Here is an 18276-nt window from a genome sequence, read left to right on the forward strand (position 1 = left end):
CTCCATTATTGCACAAATTTCACAATTTAACTGCACTTTAACGTTTGACAAAAAATTTTCGCTTCCGAAACAAAGCAATATAATCAAACAATTGAATAACCAAAGACAAAGCACGCCAAGATACAAGCGTCAGTCCTGCCAGCCGGTAAAACAAGATGAACAACCAGAGAGGAGAATAATCGAGAAGAAAAGGGGGTAAAAAGGGGCCAGCACCGAAGAACACAAGGCAAAAAATACGATCAACATCTCAAGGGACTTCAGAGTCAATAGCGAATAATGTACTTTCAACAATGTTCCCAACCTATTTACTTATACATTCCTAGCGATAGTCAACTTTACAAAATTGTAAATTATTAGGACCTTCAGAACACGAGATTTTAACAAATATAGCAATAGTCTAAAACAATTAGTAGGAACCTAACAATAAAAATAACAAAAAAGATATCAATCTGTAAACATCTTTAAACTTCGCTTAGGTAGTAAGCGACAAATTTATAATATCAGATTTGCTAACCAACATCGTCTTTTGATCGTCTTTTGTATGCTATAACAATATCATACCTACTTATAACTACTATTCAAAAGCACTCAATGGACAACCAAAGACAGAGTAGTGTAATGAGTGTATGATAATAATAATTATTATTACATCACATTATAATATAACGTGATAAATTTAATTATATATCTACCTACTTATCCTACAATTATTAAACAAAAATATTCCATTAAAATTATAATATGACAACCATACTTCTTGCCCTTAAAAATCCATTTTATGACTAAATATTAAATAGTAAAATGCTATTGTAATTTTTTTTTGCTTTCTGTACTTGAAAAGATAATGTTAATATATTATTATGTATATGCTTCATTTTTGAGTAAATCACATAAATAGTGTTTGTCCGGACCGAGAATCTTTCGGGTGGAAAGCAACTGCATTACGCACTGCAGCACGAGAGCCGCCAGCGAATAGCTATTAATTGTATACGTCACATTATCAACATCACAGTTGTTATTATTCGAATTTGACTTTGAAGTCCTTGAGATAGGGTTTGCTCTTTCTTCTTCGCGTGAGGATGTATTATACTAATTTATTTTTCTTTTTCTTGTCGTTGGTCATTTCTCCGTTTTCATTTACTGGTCATACCCGCGCGTCTGTTTTTTATGTATAAAGTTTGGCATCACTTTGTTCATTATGGATTTGACTTCTTACTTTGTTTACGTGTTGCTTCTGACAGTTCATTCTAACTATCAAAATAATTATCTTGGACGAACGTTAAGTGATAGTTAAGTGAACGTTAAGTGATCAGTGATTATGGCGCAACATCTGAATGACCGTGAGGAGGATATTCTAAAAGCAATGGACACCAGACGGCGCAGCAGAACTGCTACAGGAGGAAAAGTTCAACGTACCAGCGTCGATTAAGATGCTGATGTTTGAGGTATCCTCGTTACGTACCTTATTTCAGCAGGGGGACCGGCAAGGAGTGGCACAACGCCCAAAAAACAATTCTTGGCGGCCCCTACGGTCGTAGAGTTAGGTCTAAATGACAAGTTGCGTCTGTGCGACCACTCGTGATCAGCTAACCATCTGACGAAAAGGACCATCGCGGCCCTCCAGAATGCGATTTTTTCCCAACGGGACAGCTTCTGAAAGGGTATGCAAGGGTTAGTGGATTGGGCAACTAATCCTCAAAACAATTGGTAAAAATAATAGCCGTAGCCCGCATACCTTTTGTGCGGATACCACCATTGGTAAGTCCTTCTTTACTTTTACGGAAAGATTTTCAAACGCAACAATCAGCAGCGGTCACTCTCCAGATCGAGGACTTAAAGAACTCAGGGGTTCTAGAAGAAGCGGGTCAAACCCCTGGTTTTTCTCTTTACCCTGTTTCTGATCAAGAAAGAAGACGGGGCCCTATGCCCTGTTTTCAACCGAAAGCGTTTGAATGCGTTCCTACAGCCAAGGCCATTCAAACTAATTCACCATTACGAGGTTCCAGCCGTCTTACAAACAGAAGACTGGCTAGTAATAATAGATCTAAGCCAGGCGTCCCTCCAGGTACCAATGGCTTCTCAACATCGTTGATTCGTTCGACTACCCTACCAAGGGGAGCTCCTACGATTCACGTGACTCCCGTTCGTGCTGCCAACCGCTCCAATTATGTTGGCATCCCTGACCGATTGGGTCGCCGAACGCCTACGAAAGAATGGCTGAGAATATTCACTTACCTAGACGACTTCTTAGTAGCCAACCAATCCGAGAAACAGTCTCGATTCAGGTGGAATACAGGATAACCTTCCTACAGTCTTTAGGATGGTTTATAAATATTAAAAGATCCTGTCTGAACCCAAGCCAACAATGAGGGTCCCTGGACATCACGTAGGACACACACAACAAGCGGGGGTTTCTGTCGCCGGAGAAGTGTGTAGCACTCCGTCACCATCAGCTGCTAATGCAGGTACAAAAAGGCAGTTGGTCCCCCAGACAGGCACATATCCAATCCCTTCTGGGGCGACTCAACCTCACATCCTACCTCCATGAGGAAGGTTGCATTGCCGACGGCTACAACGCTCCAGTCATCAATATGGTCGAGGTCCCATCCTCGCCAATTGATGACGATCCCACCACAGGCCCAACGGGACATCATGTGGTGGCTGTAGGCGATAGGATCCTCAAAGTTGACATAACGCAGGAAAAGGCAGTTGGTCCCTCAGACAGGCACATATCCAATCCCTTCTGGGGCGACTCAACTTTACATCCTACCTCCACGAGGAAGGTTGTATTGCCGACGGCTACAAAGCTCCAGTCATCAATATGGCCGAGGTCCCATCCTCGCTAACTGATGACAATCCCACCACAGGCCCAACGGGACATCTTGTGGTGGCCCTAGGCGATAGGATCCTCAGATTTGACACAACGCAGTTACAAAAAGGCAGTTGGTCCCTCAGGTAGGCCCATGTTCAATCCCTTCTGGGGCGACTTAACTTCGCATCCTACCTCCACGAGGAAGATTGCATTGCCGACGGCTACAAAGCTCCAGTCATCAAAATTGTCGAGGTCCCATTCTCGCCAATAGACGACAATCCCACCACAGGCCTAACAGGACATCATGTGGTGGCTCCAGGTGATAGGCTCCTCAGAGTTGACACACATCAATCACCTCCTGACGACAGACGCGTCTGACACAGGCTAGGTAGCCCAACTGAATGAACACACCTATCAGGTACGTGGAAACAAGACCAGTTAGCATGGCATGGCATTCCAACAGGAAGGAGATGTTTGCAATTCAATCTCAGATACAATCAATCATAGGATCAGATCTGCTTCTGCAGACAGTTAACAAAACAGTGGTGGCATACATCAACAACGAGGGCGGCACAAAATCTGTCACCCTCCCAAACCTATGCCGACAGATACTAGTATTTACCAGTCGAACCAACATCACGTTTACTGCACAATACTTCCGCAGAAATTACAACTGCGTGGCAGATCATCTCTCCCGCAGACAACTCATTCCCGAATGGCACCTCATCAACACCGCAACCACCCCCCTGTTTCAAAGATGGGGTGTTCCCGAGGTGGATTTTTTCGCAAGCGAAACAGCACATGTCATTGCAACGTATGTGTCACGAGACGTTACAGACAGTGGCGCGCTGTTTCACGACGCCTTCAGCCGAGTGTAGGACTTTAGATTGGCGTGGATATTTCCCCCACCAAACATCCTTTCACGAGTCCTAGCGCACCTGAACTCAGCAAGAGGGAAGTACTCACTAGTGGCACCAAGCTGGAAACAATGCTTATACAATGCCTCACCTACATACGACACTAGTTGGTATGGAGACCAACGGTCCACCACCAAGGACCCGGGACCTGTCCCTTTAACTATGGATAATTTCGGGTGGGGTGGAAATAACATCAAATTGAATGGTGGAAGAAAGGGCACTTCTTACTTCCAGATGGCGGCCTTCGACTCTAAAAATAAACCAGCTTGGAACAAATGGAAGACAATGACATGGGTAACATGAACCTAATGGATCATAATAGCCCTCAACCAATGGAATTGGCCAGATACCTAGGCTACATGCACAACATGGAGGGTTTGTCGTACATAACCATCCTGGTGCATAAGTCAGCCATAGCCACATTTTGCAAACCGATTATCATTGTAGATATCAGCATCAACGTGGTAGTACAACACAATATGTTACAGGAAATTTCGGTTATGATAACTGAAAATATGAAACCCATCAAACCACCGGTTTGGGATCCAGGACGAGTGGTAGATCATCTTAGGAAAACAACACCGGTGGAGTACAACCTATTCGAAACCTCTCGCAGGACAGCCACCTACTCGGCTGCTTCTCGCATCGGGACGAAGGGTTCATGACCTCACACTACTCAGTAATAGTAGACAATGGATTAGTGGAAAAAAGTGGCCACAAATTGTATGGCCAATGTTTGGCTCAAATACAGATACCGCCAAGCATCGTCAATCGGAATGGAAGCTAAGCGCTTCCACGTGTCAAAACATCGACCCAGTATTCTGGTTACGGAAACTCGTCTGCATGTCAAACCCAGGGGTCGAAATGAACCGGAACGCACCGGAGCGCCGTTCCGGTTCGTGAAATCTGTAAAGTTATCGCCCCGTCTCGTGGACAAAATAATTTGACCGTCCGAGCTAGATATGCCATATAATAAAAAAAAAAAAAAAACTAGCACACTTATGTTTATAAAATACACATAAAATTTGATAACCATGTTAATTTTCGAGCGCTCCGGTTTGTAATCTTTTCCATTTCGAGCGCTGGTCAAACCTAAAGAGAGGGGAAGGTCGGTATATTTCGGAATTATTTATATCTTCAAGAGGATCACCAAAACCAACCACCAGGACAGTTATAGGGAATTGGATATGGTCAGTACTGTTGGAAGCAGGGGTACAAGAACCACCAGGTAGTGTCCGCTCAGTAGTGGCTTCCTTAAACTGTAAATATACCCAATAGATGATATTTTAAAGAGAGGTAACTGGCGTAGTGAGTCGACATTTCACGACAACTACCAGAGAACGATGGATACACCACCATCAGAAGGGGAAAAGAACCCATTAACTTCTCTATTCAACATATACATGGAAAGTCACGATGGTCTATACCTCGTCAATGAATCATTGTCACATACAGGAATTTGGCATACCCAACACCAGGTGATAACAAACAGATATCTCAAGGACTTCAAAGTCAAATTCGAATAATGAAAGGAGTTTTACCTACCAATAAAACTCTTATTATTCATGTTGACTTTGAAGTCCAGGTAACTTCTACCTGGTTCCTTGAGTCATATCATAATGAACAAAGTAATGCCAAACTTTATACATAAAAAACAGACGCGCGGGTATGACCAGTAAATGAAAACGGAGAAATGACCAACGACAAGAAAAAGAAAAATAAATTAGTAGAATATATCCTCACGCGAAGAAGAAAGAGCAAACCCTATCTCAAGGACTTCAAAGTCAACATGAATAATAAGAGTTTTATTGGTAGGTAAAACTCCTTTCATTATCCAATTCTTAATGATTAATAGTCATAAAGATGACTAATAACAAAATATTGGTTCCTCTGCTAACAATGAATCATTACTTCAAATTAAAATCTTAAACACATAGGTATGTGTCTAGTTTCCCTGTGACGTTGCAGACGTCACCAACGGGCTAATTAACAATCATAATTAGTGGAGAGGTTTTTCTCTCGCGGGCAACACAAAAATCCTGCGGTTGGCACTTCAAGCTTCAGGGTAGGATAAGTGGTGGGGGGAATCGATGTCAGGCGATCGAATTTTGTTGGATCTTTTTCCTTTCTGGTTGACCCTTGGGAACGAGAGGACGTGGGAGGAGCGAGTCCCGCTTGACAATCGCCAAGCGGCTGTAAATACATTTCAATTTCATTTTTTATTGTTAATTAATTTTAAGTATTTGTTTTAATTGTAGCCTCACTCACATGTGGATATTTTGGTTTAAGTTAGGTTAAGGGGACGCTCTACAGAATTGCCCTTGAGAATTGAAAATATGATTTTTTTACATGTGGTCCGGAATTGTTGCTCTACTGGTAATTAATATTCAAAGGTCGCCGACAATGCTTTGGTCTAAAGTAAATAATGTTATCTTAATTAAATTTAAATCATAAACACTGTCGAAGTGAATAAAGAATGGGGTGACCAAAAAATGATATCTTCTAATATACGTAAATGTTACTAAATTCAATTTGTTAATCAGCTATTTGGTGGCAAGTAATTGCAACCAATATGATGGATAGCCACGATATAAACATAATAATATATTAATAACGTTTTAACCTGAAAACCTTTAACTAAACATACGAAGGATGTTGAAATACACATCTACCTACATTTTTATTTCATGTGCTATCCAAGAAAACATTATTAATGAATAGTATTTATTTTGAATGTGTAAGACATATTACATAATTATTAAAAAAAATAGGTACATATTGTTTAATTCTAATGCATATTTAAAAAAAAAACGTGGAATATAGTTAATTATAAAAAGAAAGTGACTTTTTATTACTTACCAGATTGGTTTAAATTTAAAAACAAGTAACGCAACTTTACTTTTAGTTGGTAGGTACAATAATTATTGTATTTTGTTGGTAAGTAAAGCCAATGCAAGAAATAATTTATACTTATAAAAAATGATTATTAACTTGGTCACCCACAGATTACTTTTTTTATTCAAAGCTAGCGGATCGCCGAGAACAAGACAAAAAAACTGCCGACAGACTCGAATCACCCAGGGCTGTCGAAGACGTCTTACTTGTTTTTATGATAAATTGTTTTTAATTGTGTGCAGTTTTATTTTTTATCTTGCCCATCTCGCGTAAGGCTATCTGATATTATAAAAGTCACACAGTACAACAGTGTTTAAATCTAATATGTAATTGCACCGGTTTAATTAAAAACTATACTTAACGAAATTAACATTTTAATGATTTACAGATTTTCCTATGTTATATCAACTTAATAGCAATTTTAATGAGACAAGATACATATTACGATATATCCAAAATACACATCATCAGATAATATGTGAAATATTTTGATAAGCAAAAAAATAAGAACAATACAAAAATAACATAACATAATCAGCCAGTCTTTTCATAATTATTTTAGATGAATGTTGTATGCCGTTTGACGCTTGGAAGTATGTAATTATTCCATCTGTACAGTAAGCTATTTTTAACTTTAAATTTGTAACTCTTTAAAACATAAAATTAGATTGATATTATTTTGACAGCCCTGTATTCGTTCGGCCGGCTTCAGGTTACGTCGCATACATGTTATGTTTGAAGGGAATAATAATAATAATAATAATGATATTCGTTCGACCGAGAATTGTAATTAATAATTATTGCGTTTCTTAAAATAAATCCCCGATGGTTAGAGGTTTTTGAGGTTAGACTGAATTAAAATGACGTCCTTTCAACGCTGAGGTTTATTTCTGACTAAACTATGAATGACCTTGTTCCTGTTCAGCTGAGTCTTAAGGTGCTGATGACTTATTGTGTTAATATTTTAGTTTGCAGACGCTAAAATGTCTTTTGTATAACGTAAATATTCATTTATGTATTATAACATCGTCGTTTATGAACGGTGGTGATTTGACTATGGCGTCATGTCGCCATTTTTGTACCATTGACTTTTAATTACATTTTCATTAAATACAGTGAGGTTAAATTATCACGGTGTTTCATTTAATTTAATTGTATCCCATAATATTATGTTCTTTTATGTTCTTTTCTTTCATAGAAAAGGCTTTGGCGCCCAATAGAGTTAAGTTTTCAGTGCTCGCAATTAACCGCTGCAGCGTTATAATGGTAAACATTATCCATCGAATACCAATTGAATACGTGTATTAATTAAGGCGCTAAGTACCAACATTTTCAAAACTGACATTTTTATAGAAAACTGTTCTACGTACCATCGCCAATACTATTAACTATGGTCTAAGTGTCTTAAGCATGTCAAAAAAATACAATAAAATATTTAAATCTGGCGACGATGTAAGTCCATTGGCGTGTTTTATTTGTAAGGGTGTAAGTACCACTGCAGTGTTCAACGGCATTCCATATAAAATGGCTGAAAACGGTGTGTTGACACTCACGAGTTATGTTAAAAAACGTCGCCAAAAAGATGAAGGAAGTGTCCAAAATGTAAAAAAAAACTAAAAACTAGTGGCCAATTGTACTCCACAATTAATAGTAAAGTGATTCCAGCCAAAAAACCTCGAAATTCTGATGTAATTACATTTTTATAATTGTTTCACACAATCCGCTAATTTGTCAAGAAAGCGCTAGTGATGTCCAATGCGTATCGTTATAAATGTTATAATATCGATATTAAGCAACTTTTTTTTTAAATACATTTTTCTTCTTGGTTTGAAATTCAGAATATTAAGTATATCTAATATATAAAAATCAATATTTGTTTGTTTGTTTGTTTGTTTGTTTATTCGCATTTTATGCGCTGCCATACCGTTCATCTGACTGCGATGACATTTTGTTAAGTGGTTGTATGCACACCCGCAAAGGTTTCTGAATTAGAAAATTCATCATCTTCTTCTTCTTCTTAATTCTATTTTCTTTTATTCGTATGGTTCCTATACCATTCATCCGATTGCGACGAAACTTTCGTCAGTTATTATACGCACACCCGCAAAGGTTTCTGAATTAGTACAACCATCTTCTTTTTCTATTATATATTCTTTTATTCGTATGGTTCCTATACCATTCATCCGATTGCGACGAAACTTTCGTCAGTTATTGTACGCACACCCGCAAAGGTTTCTGAATTAGTACAACCATCTTCTTCTTCTATTATAATATATTCTTTTATTCGTATGGTCCCTATACCATTCATCCGATTGCGATGAAACCTTCGTCAGTTGTTGTGGTAACACCCGCAAAGGTTTCTGAATTAGTACAACCATCTTCTTCTTCTTCTATTCCATATTATTTTATTCGTATGCGTTCCTATTCCATTCATCCAATTGCAATAAAATTTTTGTCAGTAATTGTGCCAACACCCGCGAAGGTTTCTGAATTAGTACAACCATCTTCTTCTTCTATTCTATATTCTTTTATTCGTATGGTCCCTATACCATTCATCCGATTGCGATGAAACCTTCGTCAGTTGTTGTGGTAACACCCGCAAAGGTTTCTGAATTAGTGCAACCATCTTCTTCTTCTTCTATTCTATATTCTTTTATTCGTATGCGTTTCTATTCCATTCATCCAATTGCAATAAAATTTTCGTCAGTAATTGTGCCAACATCCGCGAAGGTTTCTGAATTAGTACAACCATTTTCATCTTCTTCTTTTATTCTATCTTCTTCTATTCGTATGCGTTCCTATACCATTCATCCGATTGCAATGAAATTTGGACCAGTTGTTTAGCGCACGCCCGCGAAGTTTTCTGAATTAGTACAACTATCTTCTTCTATTCGTACGCGTTCTTATACCATTCATCCGATTGCAATGAAATTTTGATCAACTGTTGTTCTCACGCCCGCAAAGGTTTCTGAATTAGAAAATCATCTTCTTCTATTCGTATGCGTTCCTATACCATTCATCCGATTGCAATGAAACTTTTGTCAGTTATGTTGTTGTGCGCACACCTGCGAAGGTTTCTAAATTAGTATTATATAAAATACAAAGTTTGTTGTTTGTTTGTTCCATCCAATTTTGATTTTTTTTTTTACTACATATTAATAACATTATTAACGTTTTCATATTTTGGATTTGATTTTAATTTAGTGTTCTATGGTTTGACCTTTACTCCTATTAGAATTATTTTCATATTGCCATATTGTATTAGACAGATATTTTAATATTAAAAAAATAATTACCTCTTATTAGTTTTTAAATATCTAAGATAAATATAACCACAAAGCGACCCTATACGAAGCCGGGTACTTCAGCTAGTACTACTTGCTTACCTACTTCTTCAATAATTTACAGAATATAATAATATTAATTAATTATGCCTTATTGAATTAAATGGGAAATATACATCCTATAATTAATTTAGAACATATTTTATATTAATTATTTCATGATTGCTAAGTTGTACGGTATCAAATAAAAAAAATGTGTACTACTATTTAAATTAAAACATTTCAAAGTGTGATATTGACTGACTCACATATGTACCTACTTAATACAAAACAAAATTCAAGGTAATTATTGATAATTTATCAGTTTTATCACCATTATCTGTTTATAATATGGACACAGGCTGGGTATTGTTTACAGGTAAAGGATAATGGGAATCACTGCACACATAACGACATAACATAACAAGTATTTTATTATGGCCGGCCTATTTACTGCAGAGTTCTAGAATAGTTGATAATGCACTTTTAACATTATTTTATTAATTGTAAAAAAGTCGCCTGCGGCGCTGTTTTATTTCGGTACTTTTAATATGTAGTTGAAAGATCCTGATCTTGGGGCCCGCTTCAGGATAAGGGGCCCATGATAGAATCCATTTGTCAATGAACATGATAAATTTGGATTGACTTATATTGAAATTGTATGTGCTAATAAACAAGCACATTCATCGAATGAAAGACAAATTAATTTAAAAATGAATATATAAGTACTTAGTAAAACCTTGTTTATTTTTTTTCATTTTGTGTTAGGACATTGTTGACTATTTAAAAAGGTGTCTGTATTATTTAATGAAATAAAGGGGGGGAGGCGCCAAGATTAGTTTATTTTTAAAAGGGAGGCGTAGTAACATAAAGTTTGGAAACCACTGCTCTATAGTCTAGGGTCATATGCACATCGCCGAAATAAAACGCAGAATGATTGTATTAGGAGTAGGTAAATAAATAATTGAATTATTAAAACAAAAGTATCGAAAAACCTTCTTTTTTAATTTATAATATTTTACACATCTCTTGAAAATGTCATCAGTGTGTACTTAGATCCCACCAGCGTCCCTGAGCTAGTACTTAGACCTTAAAATAAGATTCTTTGCGTGGTACTTACACCCTGACCGGAAATGTCAATTTCAAAGCTATGTACTGTGGAAATTCAAAATAAATTTAAGTTTTAAAATTATAGAAGCTGCGGAGATTGCTTCATACTGTGTAACTACATTTTTAAAAATGTCTGCTTCATACAATTTTATTTGACAAATCAGTATTTTGTAGCCACAAGCAAAACTACTTTTTGGTACTTAGCGCCTTAATTAATACACGTATTCAATTGATTTCGATGGTCCTTTCCGTAACAGGATTGGAATTCATCAGAGAGATAGTGCGAAAACCCAGTACCCTGAGCTAGCGGTGCCTGTTATCCACATAGCTTGGATAACAGTGTTAAATGGTGGTCGGATGTTATTTTTAATTTAACATCCCATTCTATAAATATATTGCCATCGTTCTCAATTGATTCTCATTCCATACAAATACTTACCTACGTAAATTAAAATCAGTACCTATCTACCTAACTATTTTCCCTATCATATCAACCAAGTTGACTCCACCTTTACCATTTTCAATATTATCATATTTTCTACCGGTCGTTGTGTATAAATGTAAAAAAAATATGAGAGCGTATGTCGGTCTATTAGTGACCACATGTTGCTAAAGATAGTTTTCTATTTATCAAGGGTTTGACCATTATGCACCCCTTAAACTTTTCTCTTGCCAGACTGTAACGATCTACGTTACAAATAAGTATTGCCTCTGGTACCACAGTTTCTGTACTAGCAACAATTATTACGATTGACGACAGAATTTACGTTTGGACGTTGGTGGAACTGCGTAGCGCGCAGAGCGATAGGAAGGCGAGGGCGGCGAGCCCAAGCAACGATAAGCGGGAAGCGACTCCGTCTCTCTGTGATGGTAGCGACGAACGAGGAAGCACGCGCTTCTGCGAGCGCTTGGCTCGGCGGATGCGCACCGCTGTCATTACCTATCTTTTTATAAAGTGCAAATTATAACGTTGTGGATGAACACTGGAGGCTTGATCACAACCGTGGTTGGGCGAGTAAATATGTTTTGTATCTGTATTGTCATGTAACATCTATTCCGTTGAGATTGTAGCATTTGATGCGCCAAGTCGGTTTTAGAATGTAAATTTCCCTGTAACATTATTGTTGAGTCCTCACTGTATTTTCTTGTATGTGTGACTTGTGTTTCTTTAATACAGTGACTTTGTCAAGCTTTGGACTTTTATTTACTTTATTTTATATCCCAATCTTTAATATTGTCCTTTTGCAGTTATTCCACGTCAGTGAAAAACTTGCTGGCGCTCAATAAATATTTTAAGGCTAGCCCATGGGTTAATAATTCACACAGGCACTAATTCTGGACTCATATTGAGTCCTGGAGCTCACTCCCTGATAATCAGTTCCAAGGGTGGGTTTCGCTGTGCTGAACAGCGCACGTGCTCACTACCCTGAGAAAGAAGTCTCATCTCTTTATCATATTACAGTATGTAGAATGTATGTAATTCGTCGTACATAATATGGTTGTGACGGGTAGGTTATTCAAATTATATTCATGACAAGATTAATTATTTGGTGGACTGTAGATTAGCTACACTACTGTAAGAGAGAATCATTCGTAATCATCGATTGTTAATGTAAAGAAATTAACGTTACATACACATAATTTTGTAGACACGTCCATATACAGAGTATTTATAGTAAGTATGCATAATATATATTATAAATTATATTGACCATGTCCGATCCTCAGAAGATCATATGGGCCTCCACGGAGTGTTTTTTTGTTTTTACGCGAAATTGATGTTAGCCACATGCTCAACCTATTAGGTCCATACACTGATCTCATCGTAGGGTGCGGTTTGAATTCTACTTGAGGAAAATACGGTCTATATAATATACTATTATATAGGGAGCTCAATCGGTGTATTTCCATGTATTTACTCTACAATTTCTGTACTTACTCTTTAGTCCTACTATTTTTCTAATACTGCATATATTGCTTTGTTTTTAAATGTCATGTTGTAAACGTCTTAAATTTATAATTTCGAAACTTCACCATTTTTTAAATAAGTAAATATGAAATAATTAAATTATGTTTACATAAGTTATTTTAATTTGTAAATATATAAGTGGGTAAGTATACCTATATATAATTTATTCCTTTAAACACTAGTTAAGATCATGGAGCTTAATGGCAGTAGTTTAGTGAAACAGTAGTTTAATCAGTCAAACCAAGTTAATACAAGCAAAACAGTCGCAACCAAAGTTGAGAATATCACATAAATGTATTGCGAAGTCAACGTGCATCGAACCAGAAGACCACCGCCTTAAGCGTTGGTCTACGAGGGCCGTTTCAATGATAAGACATAAATTAATAATTCTCGTCGTGATTTGGGAGTGGTGTGATTGAGGTAACTACAAGTTTTTTTTATTTATGCACAGTTTTTACATTCTAAAGCGTATTTAACCTAAAATATAGCCGGTGAGGAGACAATATTTTTGCAGGGTTTTACATTACTAAACGCACCAACCCTTCAGCAGTGAACATTGAACAGTTAACACCCTATCAGACGTCCTCGAGTAATATTCTGCAGGTAAGTACTATTTGCAAATGGCGGGATATTTGATTATTTTTTAAATATCTAGTGCTTGAAACAATCACGACCATAATGATGCATAGCTTTACGACTCATAATTATGATGGTGGCATTATGTAGAAAAGTACGTACAGGTAAAACAGAATATAATTATTAATATATACAAGTAAAAGGTAGGTTTAAATTATCATCATAGTTTGTTTAAGTACCTAAGAATCTATGTTACTTTTTAAGAAAGCTATTTGTCAGGTATGTCTCTTAATATCAGTTACAAATTATTTGTCAACGGCACGCTCTGCGGTCAGTTAACCCAGTAAGCAGATTGCCTCGACGATAATTTCATAATTTTTAATTTTTCTTGCTAAATCATGTGTTAAAAATAATTCGGAATGCGAACATGATAATATCGAATCATTATTGCAAGAAAATTACTTGTCCGATCGTAGAAGAATGCACTTCTTGCAACTTTGTATAATAAATACATTTTATTAAGAGTCATTTTTCCATGAATTGATTACCAGGGCATGAACTCTGCATCGGTCATGCAGTAAACAATGACATGCACTTCAGGTCGTTCGCCCCAAGCAAACATCGCATTTCCTTTGTCTAAAATCAGTATAAAAACTCAGGAAGCGAGAGACCAAATAACATAAGTCGTCAAATCATTCTAACATCCAGTCGAATCTACGATCTAACGATTAGTAATTTTCTCACGTCGCATCTCCGTAATTATTAACTGTAAAAATCACTTAAATACGAGGGTGGGTCAATAAGTCCTTAGAAAAGCCGACAGGTGGCGCGACTAGTACTGTAAGCGGTTTGTTTTCATGCAGCGGCACTACCGATTCAGTATGCTGCGAAGTTTCAATCAGATTGGTCGGGTTGTTGTGTGTTTCTCGTACATTTAAAAAAAAAAATTTGCTTGTGGAAAATGGAGAAAATTGAGTTTAGAGCTGTTATTAAACATTTTAATATAAAAGGGTTAACAGCAAAGGAAATAAAAAATGAGTTGGATTTAGTTCACGGCATATCTGCTCCTTCACTTGCAACTATTTATAACTGGTTAAATGAATTTAAACGTGGTCGTACATCAACAAAGGATGAACCACGCTCAGGACGTCCTGTAGAGGTGACTACACCAGAAATGATCAATAAAATCCACGATATGGTGTTAAGTGACCGAAGATTAAAGTTGAGTGAGATAATTGAGGTTACAGGGATCTCAAAAGGTAGCGTCATTTCTATTTTACATGACAAATTGGGCATGAAAAATATTTCTTCAAGATGGGTGCCGCGTTTGCTCACAGTCGACAATAAACGCAATAGGGTGGTGGCCTCTAAAGCCCTGTTGTCGCTCATGCAACGCAATCCGGATGAATTTTTTCGTCGCTTTGTGACTGTAGATGAAACATGGATACACCACTATACTCCCGAGACGAAAGAACAGTCAAAGCAGTGGATTGCGAAGGCAAACCATGTCCAAAGAAGGCGAAAACCGTAAAATCAGCTGGTAAGGTTATGGCTACTGTATTTTGGGATGCACATGGAATTATTTTCGTTGACTATTTGGAAAAAGGAAAAACAATAACAGGGGATTATTATGCATCTTTATTGGACCAGCTAAAAAACAAAATTGAAGAAAAATGGCCTCATTTAAACAGGAAAAAATCCTCTTTCATCAGGACAATGCCCGTGTTCACACATGTTTACGATCAATGGCTAAAATTGAAGAATTGAAATTCGAATTGGTCGACCACCCACCGTATTCGCCAGATTTAGCCCCCAGTGACTTTTTCCTTTTCCCAAACTTAAAAAAATGGCTAAGTGGACAACGTTTTTTTTCAAATGAAGAAGTCATCGATCGGACAAATGCTTATTTTGAGGACCTTCCGAAAACTTATTTTTCTGGCGGTTTAAAAAAAATTGAGAAACGTCTTACCAAGTGTATTGAGCTTCAAGGAGATTATGTTGAGAAATAAAAAAAAAATACAAAAATAAAAACTGTTTTAATGCTTTTTTCTAAGGAATTATTGACCCACCCTCGTACCATAGTACGTGTCTGTATTAAAATTGTATCATGTATTGTTGAGGGAAATATATTGGGTCTTACTTTAATTACGCAGAATCCTTCTATTCATTGGAACCAACCTACCCATCATCCATCCCTTACGATATATCTATGGTATATATTAAAATGACACTACAATATATTATATTCATGGAAATGGACTGCACATCAATTTGCAAGTGCTCTATTTTGCAGTTTTCTGCAATACTAATTATAAAAAAGAATTAACCATTTTTCAAATTAATGTTAAAGAATATTATTTACTATTAAAGGATTGACTCAATATCGCCATCATCAACTGGGGTCGATCCGCTGGTGGATGAAAACTTCCCCAAGCTCCTTTAACTCTTCTAGGTAACCAGTTCATCACAGTCTGCGGAAGTTTATAAGTTGTATCTATTCAGCGGGTTTTAGAGAGTCCTATGGAAACTACTATCTAAACGACGGCCACTTACCGAGCAACATGTCCAGCAAATTATTATATTTTAATCTGCTTGGCGACAACTGTCACATCGCGTACTTTAAACTCATATCTAATTAATTCTTTTATGGTAATGTCACGGTATTTATATATTTGTTTTATTTATGACAAGACCAATTATTACCAAATAGTATATTTATATTATATTCGGAATAAAAGACAAGAATAAGTGATGGTCCCAACAACAGACCGACACAGATAACATAATTAAATCAAACAATAAAAATAGTTCTGAAATGTACATTAGAGAGCGCAATTACAAAATATGATTAAAAGAGAAAAACATATGGGTACTTAATACTTCTAAGGGAATGAATCGATAATTATTCTGAAATAAATATAATATAGTACATAATATTTTATAAATTAAGAGAATATGGGCTTAAAAATACTATAAAAGATAGTCTTCCATCGCATTTTCAGTATTCATGGTTTAAACATTGTGATAACATAAAGAAGATGGCTGACTTAATAATACACAAGTTTCTTTTACAAGAAGCATCTGTCTGTGTCATTTTGCGTAATTTAAGGCAATCTGACCGTTTGGATTTTGATTTAAATAGTTTTTACCAGTATGTATCGCTGGTATGATTTTAGGCTTTGTGACTGAATAATAATAATTATTATATTATTAATTTTAGGTTTAATGACTGTATACGAACATAAAATGCAATTTTATGGTTTTTCAGTATGTTTCATTTTGTGTCTTTTCAGGTGTTGTGGCTGTCTGCATGTATAAGGACATAAAGTGCATTTATATGGTTTTTCACCAGTAAGCAATATTTTGTGTGTTTTCATGTGTTGTGAATGTTAACATGTATACGAACACACGTTGCATTTAAACGGTTTTTCATCAGCATGTGACATTTGGTGGCTTTTCAAGTTTTGTGCCCGTGTGCATGTAAAAGAACACAGATTGCATTTTTATGGTTTTTCACCAGTATGTGTCATTTTGTGTATTTTCAGTTGTCGTTCCTGTATGCATGTATACTGACATAAATTGCATTTATATAGATTTTCACCAGTATGCGACATTTTGTGTGTTTTCAGGTGTTGTGAATGTTTACTCGTATATGAACACACATTGCATTTATATGGTTTTTTAATAGTATGTGACATTTGGTGGCTTTTCAAGTATTGTTCTTGTGTGCATGTATAAAAACACGCATTGCATTTATATGGTTTTTCACCAGTATGTGTTGTCTGGTGTGATCTGAGGTTTTGTGACTGTATGCATGTATACGTAAAAAGACCACATTCATATGGCTTTTCGTCTTAATGTGTTATTTTGTGTCTTTTCAGGTTGTCTGATCGTGTGGATGTATACGAACATACATTGCATTTATATGTTTTTTCACTAGTATGCAACATTTTGTGAAATTTCAAGTCTTTTGATCGTTTGCATGTGTAAGAACACACATTGCATTTATATGGTTTTTCATCAATATGAGTGATTTTGTGTGATTTTAGGTGTTGTGAAAGTGTGCATGTATAAGAACATACATCGCATTTATATGGTTTTTCACCAGTGTGTGTCATGTAATGTGCTTTGAGACCAAAAGGCTTTATGCATGTAAAAGAACACACATTGCATTTATATGGTTTTTCACCAGTATGCGACATTATGTGAGATTTCAGGCGTTGTGATTGTGTGCATGTATAAGAACATACATCGCATTTATATGGTTTTTCACCAGTATGTGTCATGTTATGTGATTTAAGATCTTGAGGCTGTTTGCATGTAAAAGAACACACATTGCATTTATATGGTTTTTCACCAGTATTTGTCATTTTGTGTGATTTCAGGTGTTGTGATTGTCTGCATGCATAAGAACACACATCGCATTGATATGGTTTTCCACCAGTATGCAACCTTTTGTGAGATATCAGGTGTTGTGATCGTTTGCATGTGTAAGAACACACATTGCATTTAAATGGTTTTTCTTCAATATGAGTGATTTTAGGCATTGTAATTGTGTGCATGTATAAGAACATACATTGCATTTATATGGTTTTTCACCAGTATGCAATATTTTGTGAGATTTCAGGTGTTGCGATCGTGTGCATGTATAAGAACAAACATTGCATTTATATG

The sequence above is a fragment of the Rhyacophila brunnea genome, unplaced genomic scaffold, assembly GCF_057557595.1.
Source record: "Rhyacophila brunnea isolate RB1 unplaced genomic scaffold, BYU_Rbru_1.0 scaffold_13, whole genome shotgun sequence".
Classification (NCBI taxonomy): domain Eukaryota; kingdom Metazoa; phylum Arthropoda; class Insecta; order Trichoptera; family Rhyacophilidae; genus Rhyacophila; species Rhyacophila brunnea.